Raw genomic sequence first — 12,535 nt, 5'->3', positions numbered from 1 at the left:
CTTTGTTTGTGACATTTGGACTCATGGACGTTGGCTTGTCCTATAGAGGGGGAGGAAGGGCACAAGAGCTGAGGGTTTAAGAAACAGAAGTAGCCAAACTAGACAGGTGACAGAGATTTCCAGAGAGACCAGATTCTCAAAGGTTTTCAAGCAGGTGGAGATCCAGCTTCACCTGTTAGCACCACCTAAGACTAAGGACTGATGGAGTGGAGTGAGGGGAACAAGTGTGGGGTACATACACAGAGAGACATCTCTTTGGTATCCAGGTGGGAAAATCTCTGCTGGCCCGAACTTGGCGTTGGCGTAGATGACACCTGCCTTCAAGACACCAGGTGGACTTGAACAACGAGCACATCACCAGAGGCCACCATGTAGATCAAGCCCAGAGTGTGGTGGCTGTATAAGCCCCAAGACTCTCATGTGACCTGGGTGGGATGGAAAGGAGCCCCAATAATGACTGGGTGAATTTCCTGACCACCAACTGGGATGGAGAAATAATGCCTGCCATACTTATAACTGTTTACACAGTGCACAGAGCCTGGCACACAGATACCCAGCTGAAATTTTTTTTTTTTTTTTTTTTTTTTGCGGTACGCGGGCCTCTCACTGTTGTGGCCTCTCCTGTTGCGGAGCACAGGCTCCGGACGCGCAGGCTCAGCGGCCATGGCTCACGGGCCCAGCCGCTCCGCGGCATGTGGGATCCTCCCGGACCGGGGCACGAACCCGTGTCCCCTGCATCGGCAGGCGGACTCTCAACCACTGTGCCGCCAGGGAAGCCCCCAGCTGAAATTTTTGAAGTGAATAATAATAGAACAACAAACACTGCTGTTCTGGCTTACTCTGTGCCAGGCTGGCTGCTAAGCACTTAACCTAGATCATTTAATTCTGACAATATCACCATTTTATACACGGGAAAAATAAGGTAAGAGAAGTTAAGAAACTTGCTCAGCTCGTAAGTGATGGAGGTGGGATTTGAACTCAGGTAGCCTAATTCTACAGCCCATGGACTTAAACACTGCCCTGAAAGGAGCACAGCTCCTGGTAGGCCAGGTACCACCATCTCCCTGGGCTCTAGCGAGACTACCACTCTGCTGAGAGGCCCACCTCACGGTTCATGACCACTTCCTGCACTCCGTGCATACTCTCTGTTCACTCCACGCTCCCCACCTGCTGCTCTTGCAACTTTCCTTTATTTCTACGAACATACATGCTGTATGTGCTACCCTCATGTCCAGGACATTGCCTTCCAAGGTGAACACTCTAGAACTTAGTAACCCCATCTTCTTTCATGTGCACAGGGGAGGAAGGTCTCATTTGCCCCTCAGGTTGCATATTTGAATTTTAATAATAACACTTGATGAATGCTCCCTCAATTAACTCCACTGATGTACCAGCAGCTTATTCCCAATGTCCTGAGCCCAAACTCGTGATTGAACTAAATGACGCACTTCACATGGTGCGTTCCCACAGGGGAGCAAAGCCCTTTTATTGGGTTTGTTGGGGGAAAAATCCCACTAGGAATGGCACTAGTTGCCTAGTCTGCCGTACTCCTTCTCCTGACCCCGTGACAGAAGCCTAGTGTGTTCAGGCATTCTTCATCTTGGCTTATCTTTGCCTTCACAGGGACCTGCTGTTAACATCCTTCTAAAATGAAGACTCAACTGTCAGCATCCTCACCTTTTCCATCTGGAAATGAGTAGGAGGGCTGAATCTGGGGCATCCTCTTACAGGATGTAATGCCAGCCCCAGAAGCCTTGGGGTGTGTAGGGCTCAGGCCCCCAGAAGGGTCCTCTCTCCCTACTATACTCAAGATCCCATCCTTCAGAGAAAAGCCAGTTTCCCACTGGGCTCTATTACCTGGGAAGTAAGGGGCTTCTCCCTCACTCCTAAGGCTCAGGCAGAAGAAAGATGATCCATCTTATCTCACTCAGCAGGACAGATTTAACACTCTTGGGATGTGCTGTGGGTTGTGAAACACTAAGTTGTCCTTTGACTGTCGACATTTTGAGACACTATTTGCCTTCTTCTAAACCCCAGTTATTAGTGTGTGGCTATTTTCTAAAGGGGAAGAAAAGAATCAGTATCAGAAAATCAGTGGTTTTACTTTTCTTCTTCTCCAACTTCCAGGATTAGATCATCACAAGCAAACTGACACGTCTGGAGACAATATTCTCAACTTTGTTGTTTCGCGTGGCTGAATGACAAACCATAGAATTTCAGGTCAGGGAGAAGGTAAAGAACAGGATTACAGCCCAACTGGCCACCGGGGTCTTGGGTTATTGACCCTCAAAAAGCACCATCCAGGGACTCCGTTGCCTACACCCAGAGAGACCACTGCATAGTCTATGGAAGGTAGACTTTAATTATATGTGGAATCACTACTTGTATGCATATATGTGAAAATATTTAGTTCATCTTATCAATTATGTTAAACTCATCAAGATATTACACATCTATCCTTTGGTAATTTTTCTTCTGATGTTGAAAGCGTCAATGCAGGAAACCTGAGAGAGAAGAAAGTGTACCAGACTGGGAGTCAGGTCCTAGATCATTAACTATGCCTGTGATTCAGAGCTTGTAACTCCTGGCACATGGAAGGTCCTATATTTTACTAACTAAATGCCTTTGGTGACTGTGGTATGCTAGTTTGAGCAAGTACACGTGCTGTGCATAAGTGGGGGAAGAACTCAGAGTTTGCAAAGGCAATTTTGAGACGTAAGGGGATGAGGAAGAGAGTGAGCAGGAAGCGGGGATTGTTGTTCGAACACTTCTTCCCATTTCACTAGAACTCAAGCTTGTTTGGCATGAGTGGATCTCTGTGGAAACTGGAGAAAGGGCTGAGTTTGGGCTAATGCAGCATGATTAAAGAGCTACAGACAGTGTGGGACATTTACAGCAAGATTTCCCACCCCGGACATATTGGAAAGGGCTTTGGGTTGGGGGTTTCACCCAAGTTAGACTAAACCTGTAGGGAGCAAGGAGCTTCTCAGATCACACCTAGGCTGCAAATGGATGGTTCGTTTCTCTCATATATTTTCATTTCTAGTGAATTAAGTTTTAAATGAAGTAGAAAAGTATGAGTTTTACTTGTCCTATTTAAAAAGCATATCCTCGAGTATTTCTTCTAAATTTAGATAATAATAATGATAGCGAATATTTATTGTGGCTCACAATGAGCAAGGCTTTGTTCTTTTCATTATTTTATCTACTCTTCAGACCAAACTTACGAGGATGGCACTACTGTCATTCTCATTTTTCAGATGAGCCATCCGAGGGCCAGAGAAGTTAAGAGACTTGTTCAAGATCACAAAGATAATTAGTAGAACCAAGACTTAACACAGGTGCTCCCTGAACTATTATGAAAATGCTTAATATAAGTTCCATAATTACTTTCTAAATTACCCTGTATAGTTATATGCCTCTTAAATTTCCTTTGTCATTTAATGTATCGCAGGTCTGATTTAGGAGAGACCTTCCTTAGGGTGGGTGGTTTAGATATAATCTTTTCTGAAAACAGTTGGCAAAGTTAGATATCCCCTCTATAGCTTTTCTACTGTCAATCATCAAATACTTTTGAGTACATATTATGTTCTAAGTACTATGATAGGCACTGGGGTAAATCCACAGTCCTAGTATTCAATGTTCATTTTCAATCTGATAGATAACTTTTAAATATCATCTTCTTTACTGAATGTAAAAAAGGCATGATTTGAACTGAATTAGAACAAAAAGGTTTTGAAAATAGCTCAAACCATCAAAAACTCTAGTTGAATTAAAGTATAAGCTCACCAGATTTTGGAACAGTTGTACCATAATATTTAAGACTCTTCTGTGTTGGGGCCAGACATTTCTTTTCCTAAATACGTATTGGGTTAATGGTTTGAATTTTCCAGACATCTGCCTCAAATGTGTTTTCTTTTGCTCAAGCAGAAAAAAAATAATGTTTGTCCCATATATTTTCTTTATTTTTGTAAGAGGTCTTACTGGAGGATGTATTAAAGATGGCTGTAGGGCTTCCCTGGTGGCGCAGTGGTTGAGAGTCTGCCTGCCGATTCAGGGGACACGGGTTCGTGCCCCGGTCCGGGAAGATCCCACATGCCGCGGAGCGGCTGGGCCCGTGAGCCATGGCCGCTGAGCCTGCGCATCCGGAGCCTGTGCTCCGCAACGGGAGAGGCCACAACAGTGAGAGGCCCGCGTACTGCAAAAAAAAAAAAAAAAGATGGCTGTAAATTCTTTCCTACTCCCTTTGATAGGTGGAGTCCAATTCCCCTCCCCTTGAATCTGGGCCGGTTTAAGTGACTTGTCTGACCCATGGAATACAGTAGAAGGAAAATTCTGGGCTTTCTGAGGCTAAGTCATTAAAACAACAATAACGACAAAACAAACACACACAGAGAAACCTTGCAGCTTCCACCCTTGCCTCTTATAAGTCTCTGGTAAACAAACTTGAACAGGTAATAAGTTCCAGTACCCTGAGACTGCAACATGTGACCACTCAGATCAAAAGTTTCAGCCAAGCCCAGCATTCCCACCATTCCCACCAAAGCATCAGACATGTAATGAAGGCATCTTGGACCTTACAGACCATCTGCCAGCTGCATACCACAAAGTGACCTCAGTCAATGCCAAACAATGCAGAAGAATCTTCTAGCTGAGCCCTGTCCACATTTCTGACTCACAAAATTGTGAGATATAATGAATGGTTGTTGTTACATGCGACTAAGTTTTGGGGTAGTTTTTAACATGAAAACAGATAATTAGAATCAAGATTTTCAAAATACTTTATGAATTTGTCTAATATGGATAAAACTATTTGCAAATTGAAATAGAATGGCTAAATCAGAGAATTTTTCAAATGTAACTAATTAAGAGGGACAAACTTCCAGTTTCAAAATAAATGAGTCGAGGGTATGAAATGTACAGTGTGGGGAATATAGTCAATAACTATGTAACATCTTCATATGGTGACATATTGCAACTAGACTTATGGTGGTGATCAGTTTGAAAATGTATAGAAATATCAAAGCCCTATGCCGTATAACAAGAAGTAATATAATCTTGTAGGTCAATTTTACTTCAAAAACAAACAAAAAATAAATAAACAAACATAGAAAAAGAGATCAGATTTGTGGCTACCAGATATGGGGGACTGGGAGAGGAGGAACTGGATAAAGGCAGTCAAAAGGTACTACAAACTTCCAGTTACAAGGTAAATAAATACTAGTGATGTAACATACAACATGATAAATACAATTAACACTGTTGTATTCTATATATGAAAGCTCTTAGAGAAAATCCTGAGAGTTCTCATCATGAGAAAGAAACGTTTTTCCTATTTCTTTAATTTTGTATCTATATGAGATGATGCATGTTCAGTAGACTTATTGTGATAATCACTTCATGATGTATGTAAATCATTATGCTGTACACCTTAAACTTATCCAGTGCTGTACGTCAATTATATCTCAATAAAACTGGAAGAAAAATAAATGAATAACATGTAATTCAAACAGGAAACAATTGCTTTAGGGCAAGTATTTACATATCTCCTACTATGTTTCAGGCTCTTCACATATATTACAATCTCTAATTCAAAAAAAGCTATGGTTTTGGCTTTTCTTTTTCATTCTCATTTGCTCCTTTACAAATATTTTCCTATTTTTTTAATCAAAATAATACAATGCAGATGGCAAAATATATAGTAGTGCAGAACAACTGTAACAAAAGCCATATCTCCCGTCCTACTTCTCCCCTCCCCCATCTCCTGTCTCAGAGGCAACCACTTTTAACCTTTTCTGATTTTGGTTCTTCCCATGATTACCTCCCTAACTAATAGGTCTCTAGAAGATCTGTTGATTTATCACTTTAAGACATTATCTGTTAGTCCCCAGACACAATGAGGATGTGGCTCATTGCTACAATCCTCACCTCCACTTCTAACTTTGATAGTTGTAGGTTTAGCTTTTTTAATTGTTTACTTTTGTGCCTTTAAACAATATTCCTTTTTTGTGTGATATCTTAGAGTTTTGTCGGAAAAAAAATTGGTTCATTAAAACTTTGAGGAATACTCACAGATACCAGACTATGAAACCAAGTATTTATTTTTGCCAAAGATTTTTGCCAAATTGAAGCACAATTCACAAAATTTATGTTTAAAAAGTAAATTGGTTTCATGAGAGAGTTTAGTACTCTATTATATTATATCACCAGAAGGGATTTTGGAAGAGAATTTACTTTCATGCTGAAAGTTATTTTCCTTAAGTATAAAACACCTCCATATAACCACTTATATTACAGGGAACTAAACAAATGCAGAAATATTCATGAGTTATTGCATGCTAACTCAGGGTAATATTCTTGCTAGCATTCATTACAAAACTATCCATTAGGTAACAGCTCTGCAATCTTCCTTCCCTCCTGTCTACTTTTTTTAATCATGAGATATATCATATAGATAGGAAAGTATATATTTATAAATAGTTTAAAGAATAATTATAGGACAGTGGAACTTCCCATGTCTGTCATCATTAGAATACCATTTTTTGGATTACTCGTTAGGCTGGTATTGTGATTTTGATTTATTAAAGACTGCAATTTATTTTAAACCAAAAAAAATCAAAAAAGAATAATTATAAAGGAAATACCCATGTAGCCACCACTCAAGTCAAGAATAGAAACACTGAAGAACAGAATAGCACATAAAGCCCAAATGTACCCCTTCCCATCAAAGCGCCCACTCATCTCTAGAGGTAACTACCACTGTCTCAACATCTGAGATGATTTTTTTCTTTATAGTTTAAAACTCTATGAATATATCTCTAAACTATTTATCTTTCAACTTTAAATAACTAGAATCATTCTGTGTATATTGTTTTATCACTTGTTCCTCTTGCTCACTATTTTTTGTGGGAGTCCTCTATATTATTCCATAGTAGCTAGCTGTAGTTTGTTCGTTGTTATACAGTATTTCATTGTATAAATATGCTAGGATTTATTTCTCTATTCCAGCGTTGATGAGTGTCTGAGGTCATTCCTATTTGGGGGCTCTTAGGAACAATATTGCCATAAACATTTTGTATCTGTCTCCTGGCTTCTCTAGGCACAAACATAGAGTAGAACTGCTGAGTTGTAGGCTCTGCATATCTTCGGCTTTACTAGAAAAAAATGTTTGTTTTCCAAAGTGGTTGTACCATTTTGCTCTCCTGCTAACATTTCCATTGTTCTACATGCTTGCCGACTTTATATACAGTTAGACTTTCATTTTTGCTAATCTGGTAAGTGTGTAGTATCCCATTGTGGTTTTAATTTGCATTTCTCTGCTTACTAATGAAGTTGAACACATTTTCATATATTTACTCACAATTCTAGGTCAAATTATATGAGTATCTTACAGATTGTTGATACACATAGGTATATTGCCCTATAAAATGTTATACCAAATTCCTTTATCACCAGTACTCTAGAGATATTAAATATCTTTGGAATGGCCATCATCAAAATGTCTACAAATAGTAAATGTTGGAGAGGGTGGGGAAAAAAGGGACCCTCCTACATTGTTGGTAGGAATGTAAATTGGTGCAGCCACTGTGGAGAACAGTATGGAGGTTCCTTAAAAACTAAAAATAGGGTTTCCATATGATCCAGCAATCCCACTCCTGGGCATATATCTGGAAAAGATAAAAACTCTAATTTGAAAAGATATATGCACCCCAATGTTCATGGCAGCACTATTTACAATAGTCAATATGTGGAAGCAACCTAAGTGTCCACTGACAATGAATGAAGAAGATGTGTGTGTGTGTGTATATATATGTATTATATATATATATATATATATAAAATACATATATACAATGGACTATTACTCAGCCATAATAAAGGATGAAATAATGCCATTTGCAGCAATACAGATGGACCCAGAGATTATCAAACTAAGTGAAGTAAGTCAAAGACAAATACCATATGATATCACTTATATGTGGAATCTAAAAAAAATGATACAAATGAACTTATTTACAAAACAGAAACAGACTCACAGACACAGAAAACAATCTTATGGTTACCAAAATGGAAGGGGGGTAAATTAGGCATTTAGGATTAACAGAAACATACTACTATATACAAAATAGGTAAACAACAAGGACCTACTGTATAGCACAGGGAACTATAGTCAATGTCTTGTAATAACCTATAATGAAAAAGGATCTGAAAAAGAATATATATATACATGTACGTGTATATATATATATATATACATATATACATATATATACACACACACACATATATATAGCTGAATCACTTTGCTGTATACCTGAAACTAACACAATATTGTGTATCAGCTACACTTCAATTTTTAAAAATCTTTGATAATTAGAAAGGTGAAAATAGCTTTTCTTTCTTTTATTTTAAATTCCTTTGGTTACTAGTATATTTGAATGTTTAAAATTATTTTTCTAAGGCACTTAACAGGGATGTTTGCATCTTCTTGTATTGTCCTATTGTAGATGGCTTATTGGATAGTATTCCATGTATCTAATTTCTATTGTTTCTAATCTAAAATTTCACAGGTATTTGTAAGATTAAGATGCATTTGACTTTATTTCAAGTGGGGTTTTGGGGGATAATGACAACATTTTCAGGTGAATTTCAGTGCATTAATATCTGTGAAGCTGCTCTGAATGTTCAGAAAGAATAAAACAAAGGGGAGGGACTTCTGCTTCCAGAGAGATGGAGTGGCCATAGTTTCCCCTATTCCTCTTGCTAAGTACAACTAAACACCCTGGATATTATATATAAGACAAACGTAACAAGACGGAAAGGTGGAGAGAATAAGGTAGACCAGACAGGAGCCTTGAAACCTGAAGAACAACACGGTGGTGAGATCCCTGGATTTCTTTTTGCTTCGTGCAGCCCAGACCGTGTGCCAGAGAAGTGAGCAACCCAGAGACACCAACAGCACAGACAAAAAAAAAAAAAAAAAAAAAGCCTGCTCTCCCTGGTCAGAGGATGAGGAAAAGGCAAGATAGACACATTTAGAAAATAACTCTCTACTGTAGCCAGAAACCAAAGAGAAAACTGTGGCCATCCACCCCCACTCCAGCAAAAGCTGAGTGGGGAACCTTGACCTCCACCCTCTCCAGTCGCCCCAGCACACCCACCAGGCTGATGGCAAAGAAGGCTGAACAGGGAGCCAGACCTTTCATCCATGGTATCAGTGGAGTCCACGTGGGGAGCACACACTCCCACCCACCCAGCAGTAATGAGCTGCCCATCTTCTCCCTGCTGTGGTGGTGTTAGAGGGGCCCTAGAGGAGAGTCAGGACTTGTGCCCAGAAAAAGGAGGGCACTTCCCCGCTCTGCCTTCTCCTCACCGTGGTGTCGTGTCGGCGGGGGCTACGGGGGAGCAGTCACGGGTACTCTTACCCCTTTCCCATTTGAGGGAGGTATCTATCAGTGGAGGCCTGGTGGGGAGCTGGGACACCCACCTCTGCCTGGCTGTAATGCGGAGCCCTAGACTGTCCGTAGATGCTAGACTTGGCTTTCCCTGTGGATTTCACACTGGCCTAGCCAGCCCCACAATCACATGAGACAATTCCTTGCAATAAATCTTCTAATATGTATCTCCCACTAGTTCTGTTTCTCTGGTTGGATCCTAAACGATCCACATATTTTTCTGTTGTACAGTATGTTTTGTTTTTTTTTTTTAATCTTTGGCTGTGTTGGGTCTTCGTTGCTGCATGCTGGCTTTCTCTAGTTGCGATGAGCGGGGGCTACTCTTCGTTGCGGTGCATGGGCTTCCCATTGCGGTGGCTTCCCTTGTTGTGGAGCCAGGGCTCTAGGTGCGCGCAGGCTCAGGAGTTGTGGCACACGGGCTCAGTAGTTGTGGCGTGTGGGCTTAGTTGCTCCACGGCATGTGGGATCTTCCCGGACCAGGGCTCGAACCTGTGTCCTCTGCATTGGCAGGCGGACTCTTAACCACTGCGCCACCAGGGAAGCCACACTGTATGTATTATAGTAGCTGTCTCTAACCCACTGTGGAGTGAAACCGAGCATACATAACAGATAAATAATACTCTTTGCATATTTTGCTAGTCTGCCCAAGGATAAGGTCCAACTGTCATGTGTTTCCCTCTTTCTTATACAACTACAACTCTAACATTTTCTGTGTTCATCTCTTCTCTTCTTCCCTCCTTGGTTCCATCCCCTCCATGCTCCAGTACATCTTTATCTCCTCATTATTTCTCTCCAAATACTCCGTTGGATTACCAAAAACCCATTTGACACTTCAATCCCTGTGACTTCCCACACTACTGCTCTCTTTCCCCTCACTGCCAAACTTCTTGCAAATGTATTCTATTTTCCCTTCTTCCATTTCCTCACTTCTTACGCACTATTACCTTGTTTCCATATGTACTACACTACCGAAACTCCATCCTCAAAGGAGATTAGCCATGAAGCTAACAAAGCTTAAATTTCACAGCCCAAATCTCATGGTTACGAAAGGGGAAGGGGAGGGAAGGGGAGGGAAGGGATAAATTAGGAGTTGGGGATTAACAGATATACACTACTGTACATAAAATAGATAAACAAGAACCTACTTATAGCACAGGGAACTATATCGTAATAACCTATAATGGAAAAGAATCTGAAACTAATACAACATTGTAAATCAACTACACTTCAATTAAAAAAAATTTTCACAGCCCGTCACTAGCACAAGCTCCTTCCAATGCCCATACTTAATTTTGTATCTGCAGTTTTGTATTCTTTTGCTTACACGATTCTCCAAATTGTATAAACTTAAGCCCCATAAACTTAGATGTGGCTCTCCTCACCATCCTTCTCCTCTCTGTGACAACCTGACCACACATACATCACTGATACCATTTCATCCTTAGGTCCCTGTGGTGCATCCCGCTCTTCCACTGTTCTCTCCTCTTCTCCTGCCATTCCCTAAATGAAGATGTGGTCTAACATTTGACCTCAACCTTGTTCTCCCTACATAATGCCTCTGTGAACTTATTAATTCATCTCATCCTTACATGACAACTCCCAAATTCAAACTTCCAGCACTGAGCTCTACCTCTCAAACATGGGCAAATAATTATGTGCTTCTTTTTTTAAGGGATCACTTGGAGCCCTTCTTTTTTAAAAATTTTTTAAAATAGATTTATTTATTTTAGGCTATGTTGGGTCTTCATTGCTGCGCGCGGGCTTTCTCTAGTTGCGGCAAGCGGGGGCTGTTCTTCGTTGTGGTGCGCGGACTTCTCATTGCGGTGGCTCCTCTTGTTGCGGAGCACGGGCTCTAGGCGCACAAGCTTCAGTAGTTGCAGCACACAAGCTCAGTAGTCGTGGCTCGAGGGCTCTAGAGCACAAGCTCAATAGTTGTGGCTCATGGGCTTAGTTGCTCCGCGGCATGTGGGATCTTCCCGGACCAGGGCTCGTACCCCTGTCCCCTGCATTGGCAAGTGGATTCTTAACCACTGCACCCCCGGGGAAGCCCCATAATTATGCTCTTTTGAAAGTAATTGCCATGATAAAAACTTATTTTTTTTATAAAGCTCATGAGCAAAAGATGAAATGGATAAAAAAAGGAAAGAAGCATATGCTTGGCTCAGTCAGTATTAATCACTGGCATGCTCTTTCAGAAAAGAAATTGAAGGCAGGCTGTCTTAGTAATCTATTGCTGAGCAACAAATTACCCCAAATTTAGTGGACTAAAACAACAACATTTATTATTTCAGTTTTTGCAGGACAGTAATCTGGGTGAGACTTAGCTGGGTCCTCTGCATTAGGGTCTGTAGTCAAGGCTGCAGTCAAGGTCTTGGAGGGAGTTAGTTAGTCATTATCTCATGGCTCACGTGGGGAAGGCTCGGCTCCCTAGGTCCCTTGTGAGGTATTAGTGGGATTCAGTTCCTTGCAGGTTGTTGGACTGAGGGCCTCAGCGCCTCGCTGGCTGTTTGGCTGGAGGTGATGCTCAGTTCCTTGCCATGTGGACCTCTCCATAAAGCACCTCACAACATGGTAGGTGGCTTCATCAGAGTGAACAAGTGGGAGGGCAAGAGAGATAGCACCCGCCAAGGGGACGGCAGGCAAGATGAAAAGTCGGTCTTTTATAACCTAATCTCCAAAGTGACATCCATCACTTTTTCCTTATGCTATTACAGACAGAAGTGAGTCACTAGATCCTTCCCACACACAAGGAGAGAGGATTACACAAGGGAGTGAATACCGGGAGTCAGGGATTACTGGGGGGTCCATTTAGAAGCTGCCTACCTACTCTCCAGGGCTTACAATATAGCAGAGAAAGCACTATGTAGTACCTGAGATGCTGACACAATGGCTGCCTATCTATGCAAGTGTGTTAGTCACTCTACATTTGAGACTATGTTCCTGTCAGATTGCTTGTAACACGTTTTAGATTGTCACTGATCTTCAGTGTCTTTTGAGATGCATTCCAGGGAGGTTGCCCTCCTCTCCTCCCACTCCAGAATAATTGCTATAATAATGTAAAATGTAAGCTTAAAGATCTC

The sequence above is a fragment of the Pseudorca crassidens genome, chromosome 1, assembly GCF_039906515.1.
Source record: "Pseudorca crassidens isolate mPseCra1 chromosome 1, mPseCra1.hap1, whole genome shotgun sequence".
Lineage (NCBI taxonomy): Eukaryota > Metazoa > Chordata > Mammalia > Artiodactyla > Delphinidae > Pseudorca > Pseudorca crassidens.
The sequence above is the reverse complement of the archived record's forward strand: the minus strand, read 5'-3'. Positions refer to the sequence as shown.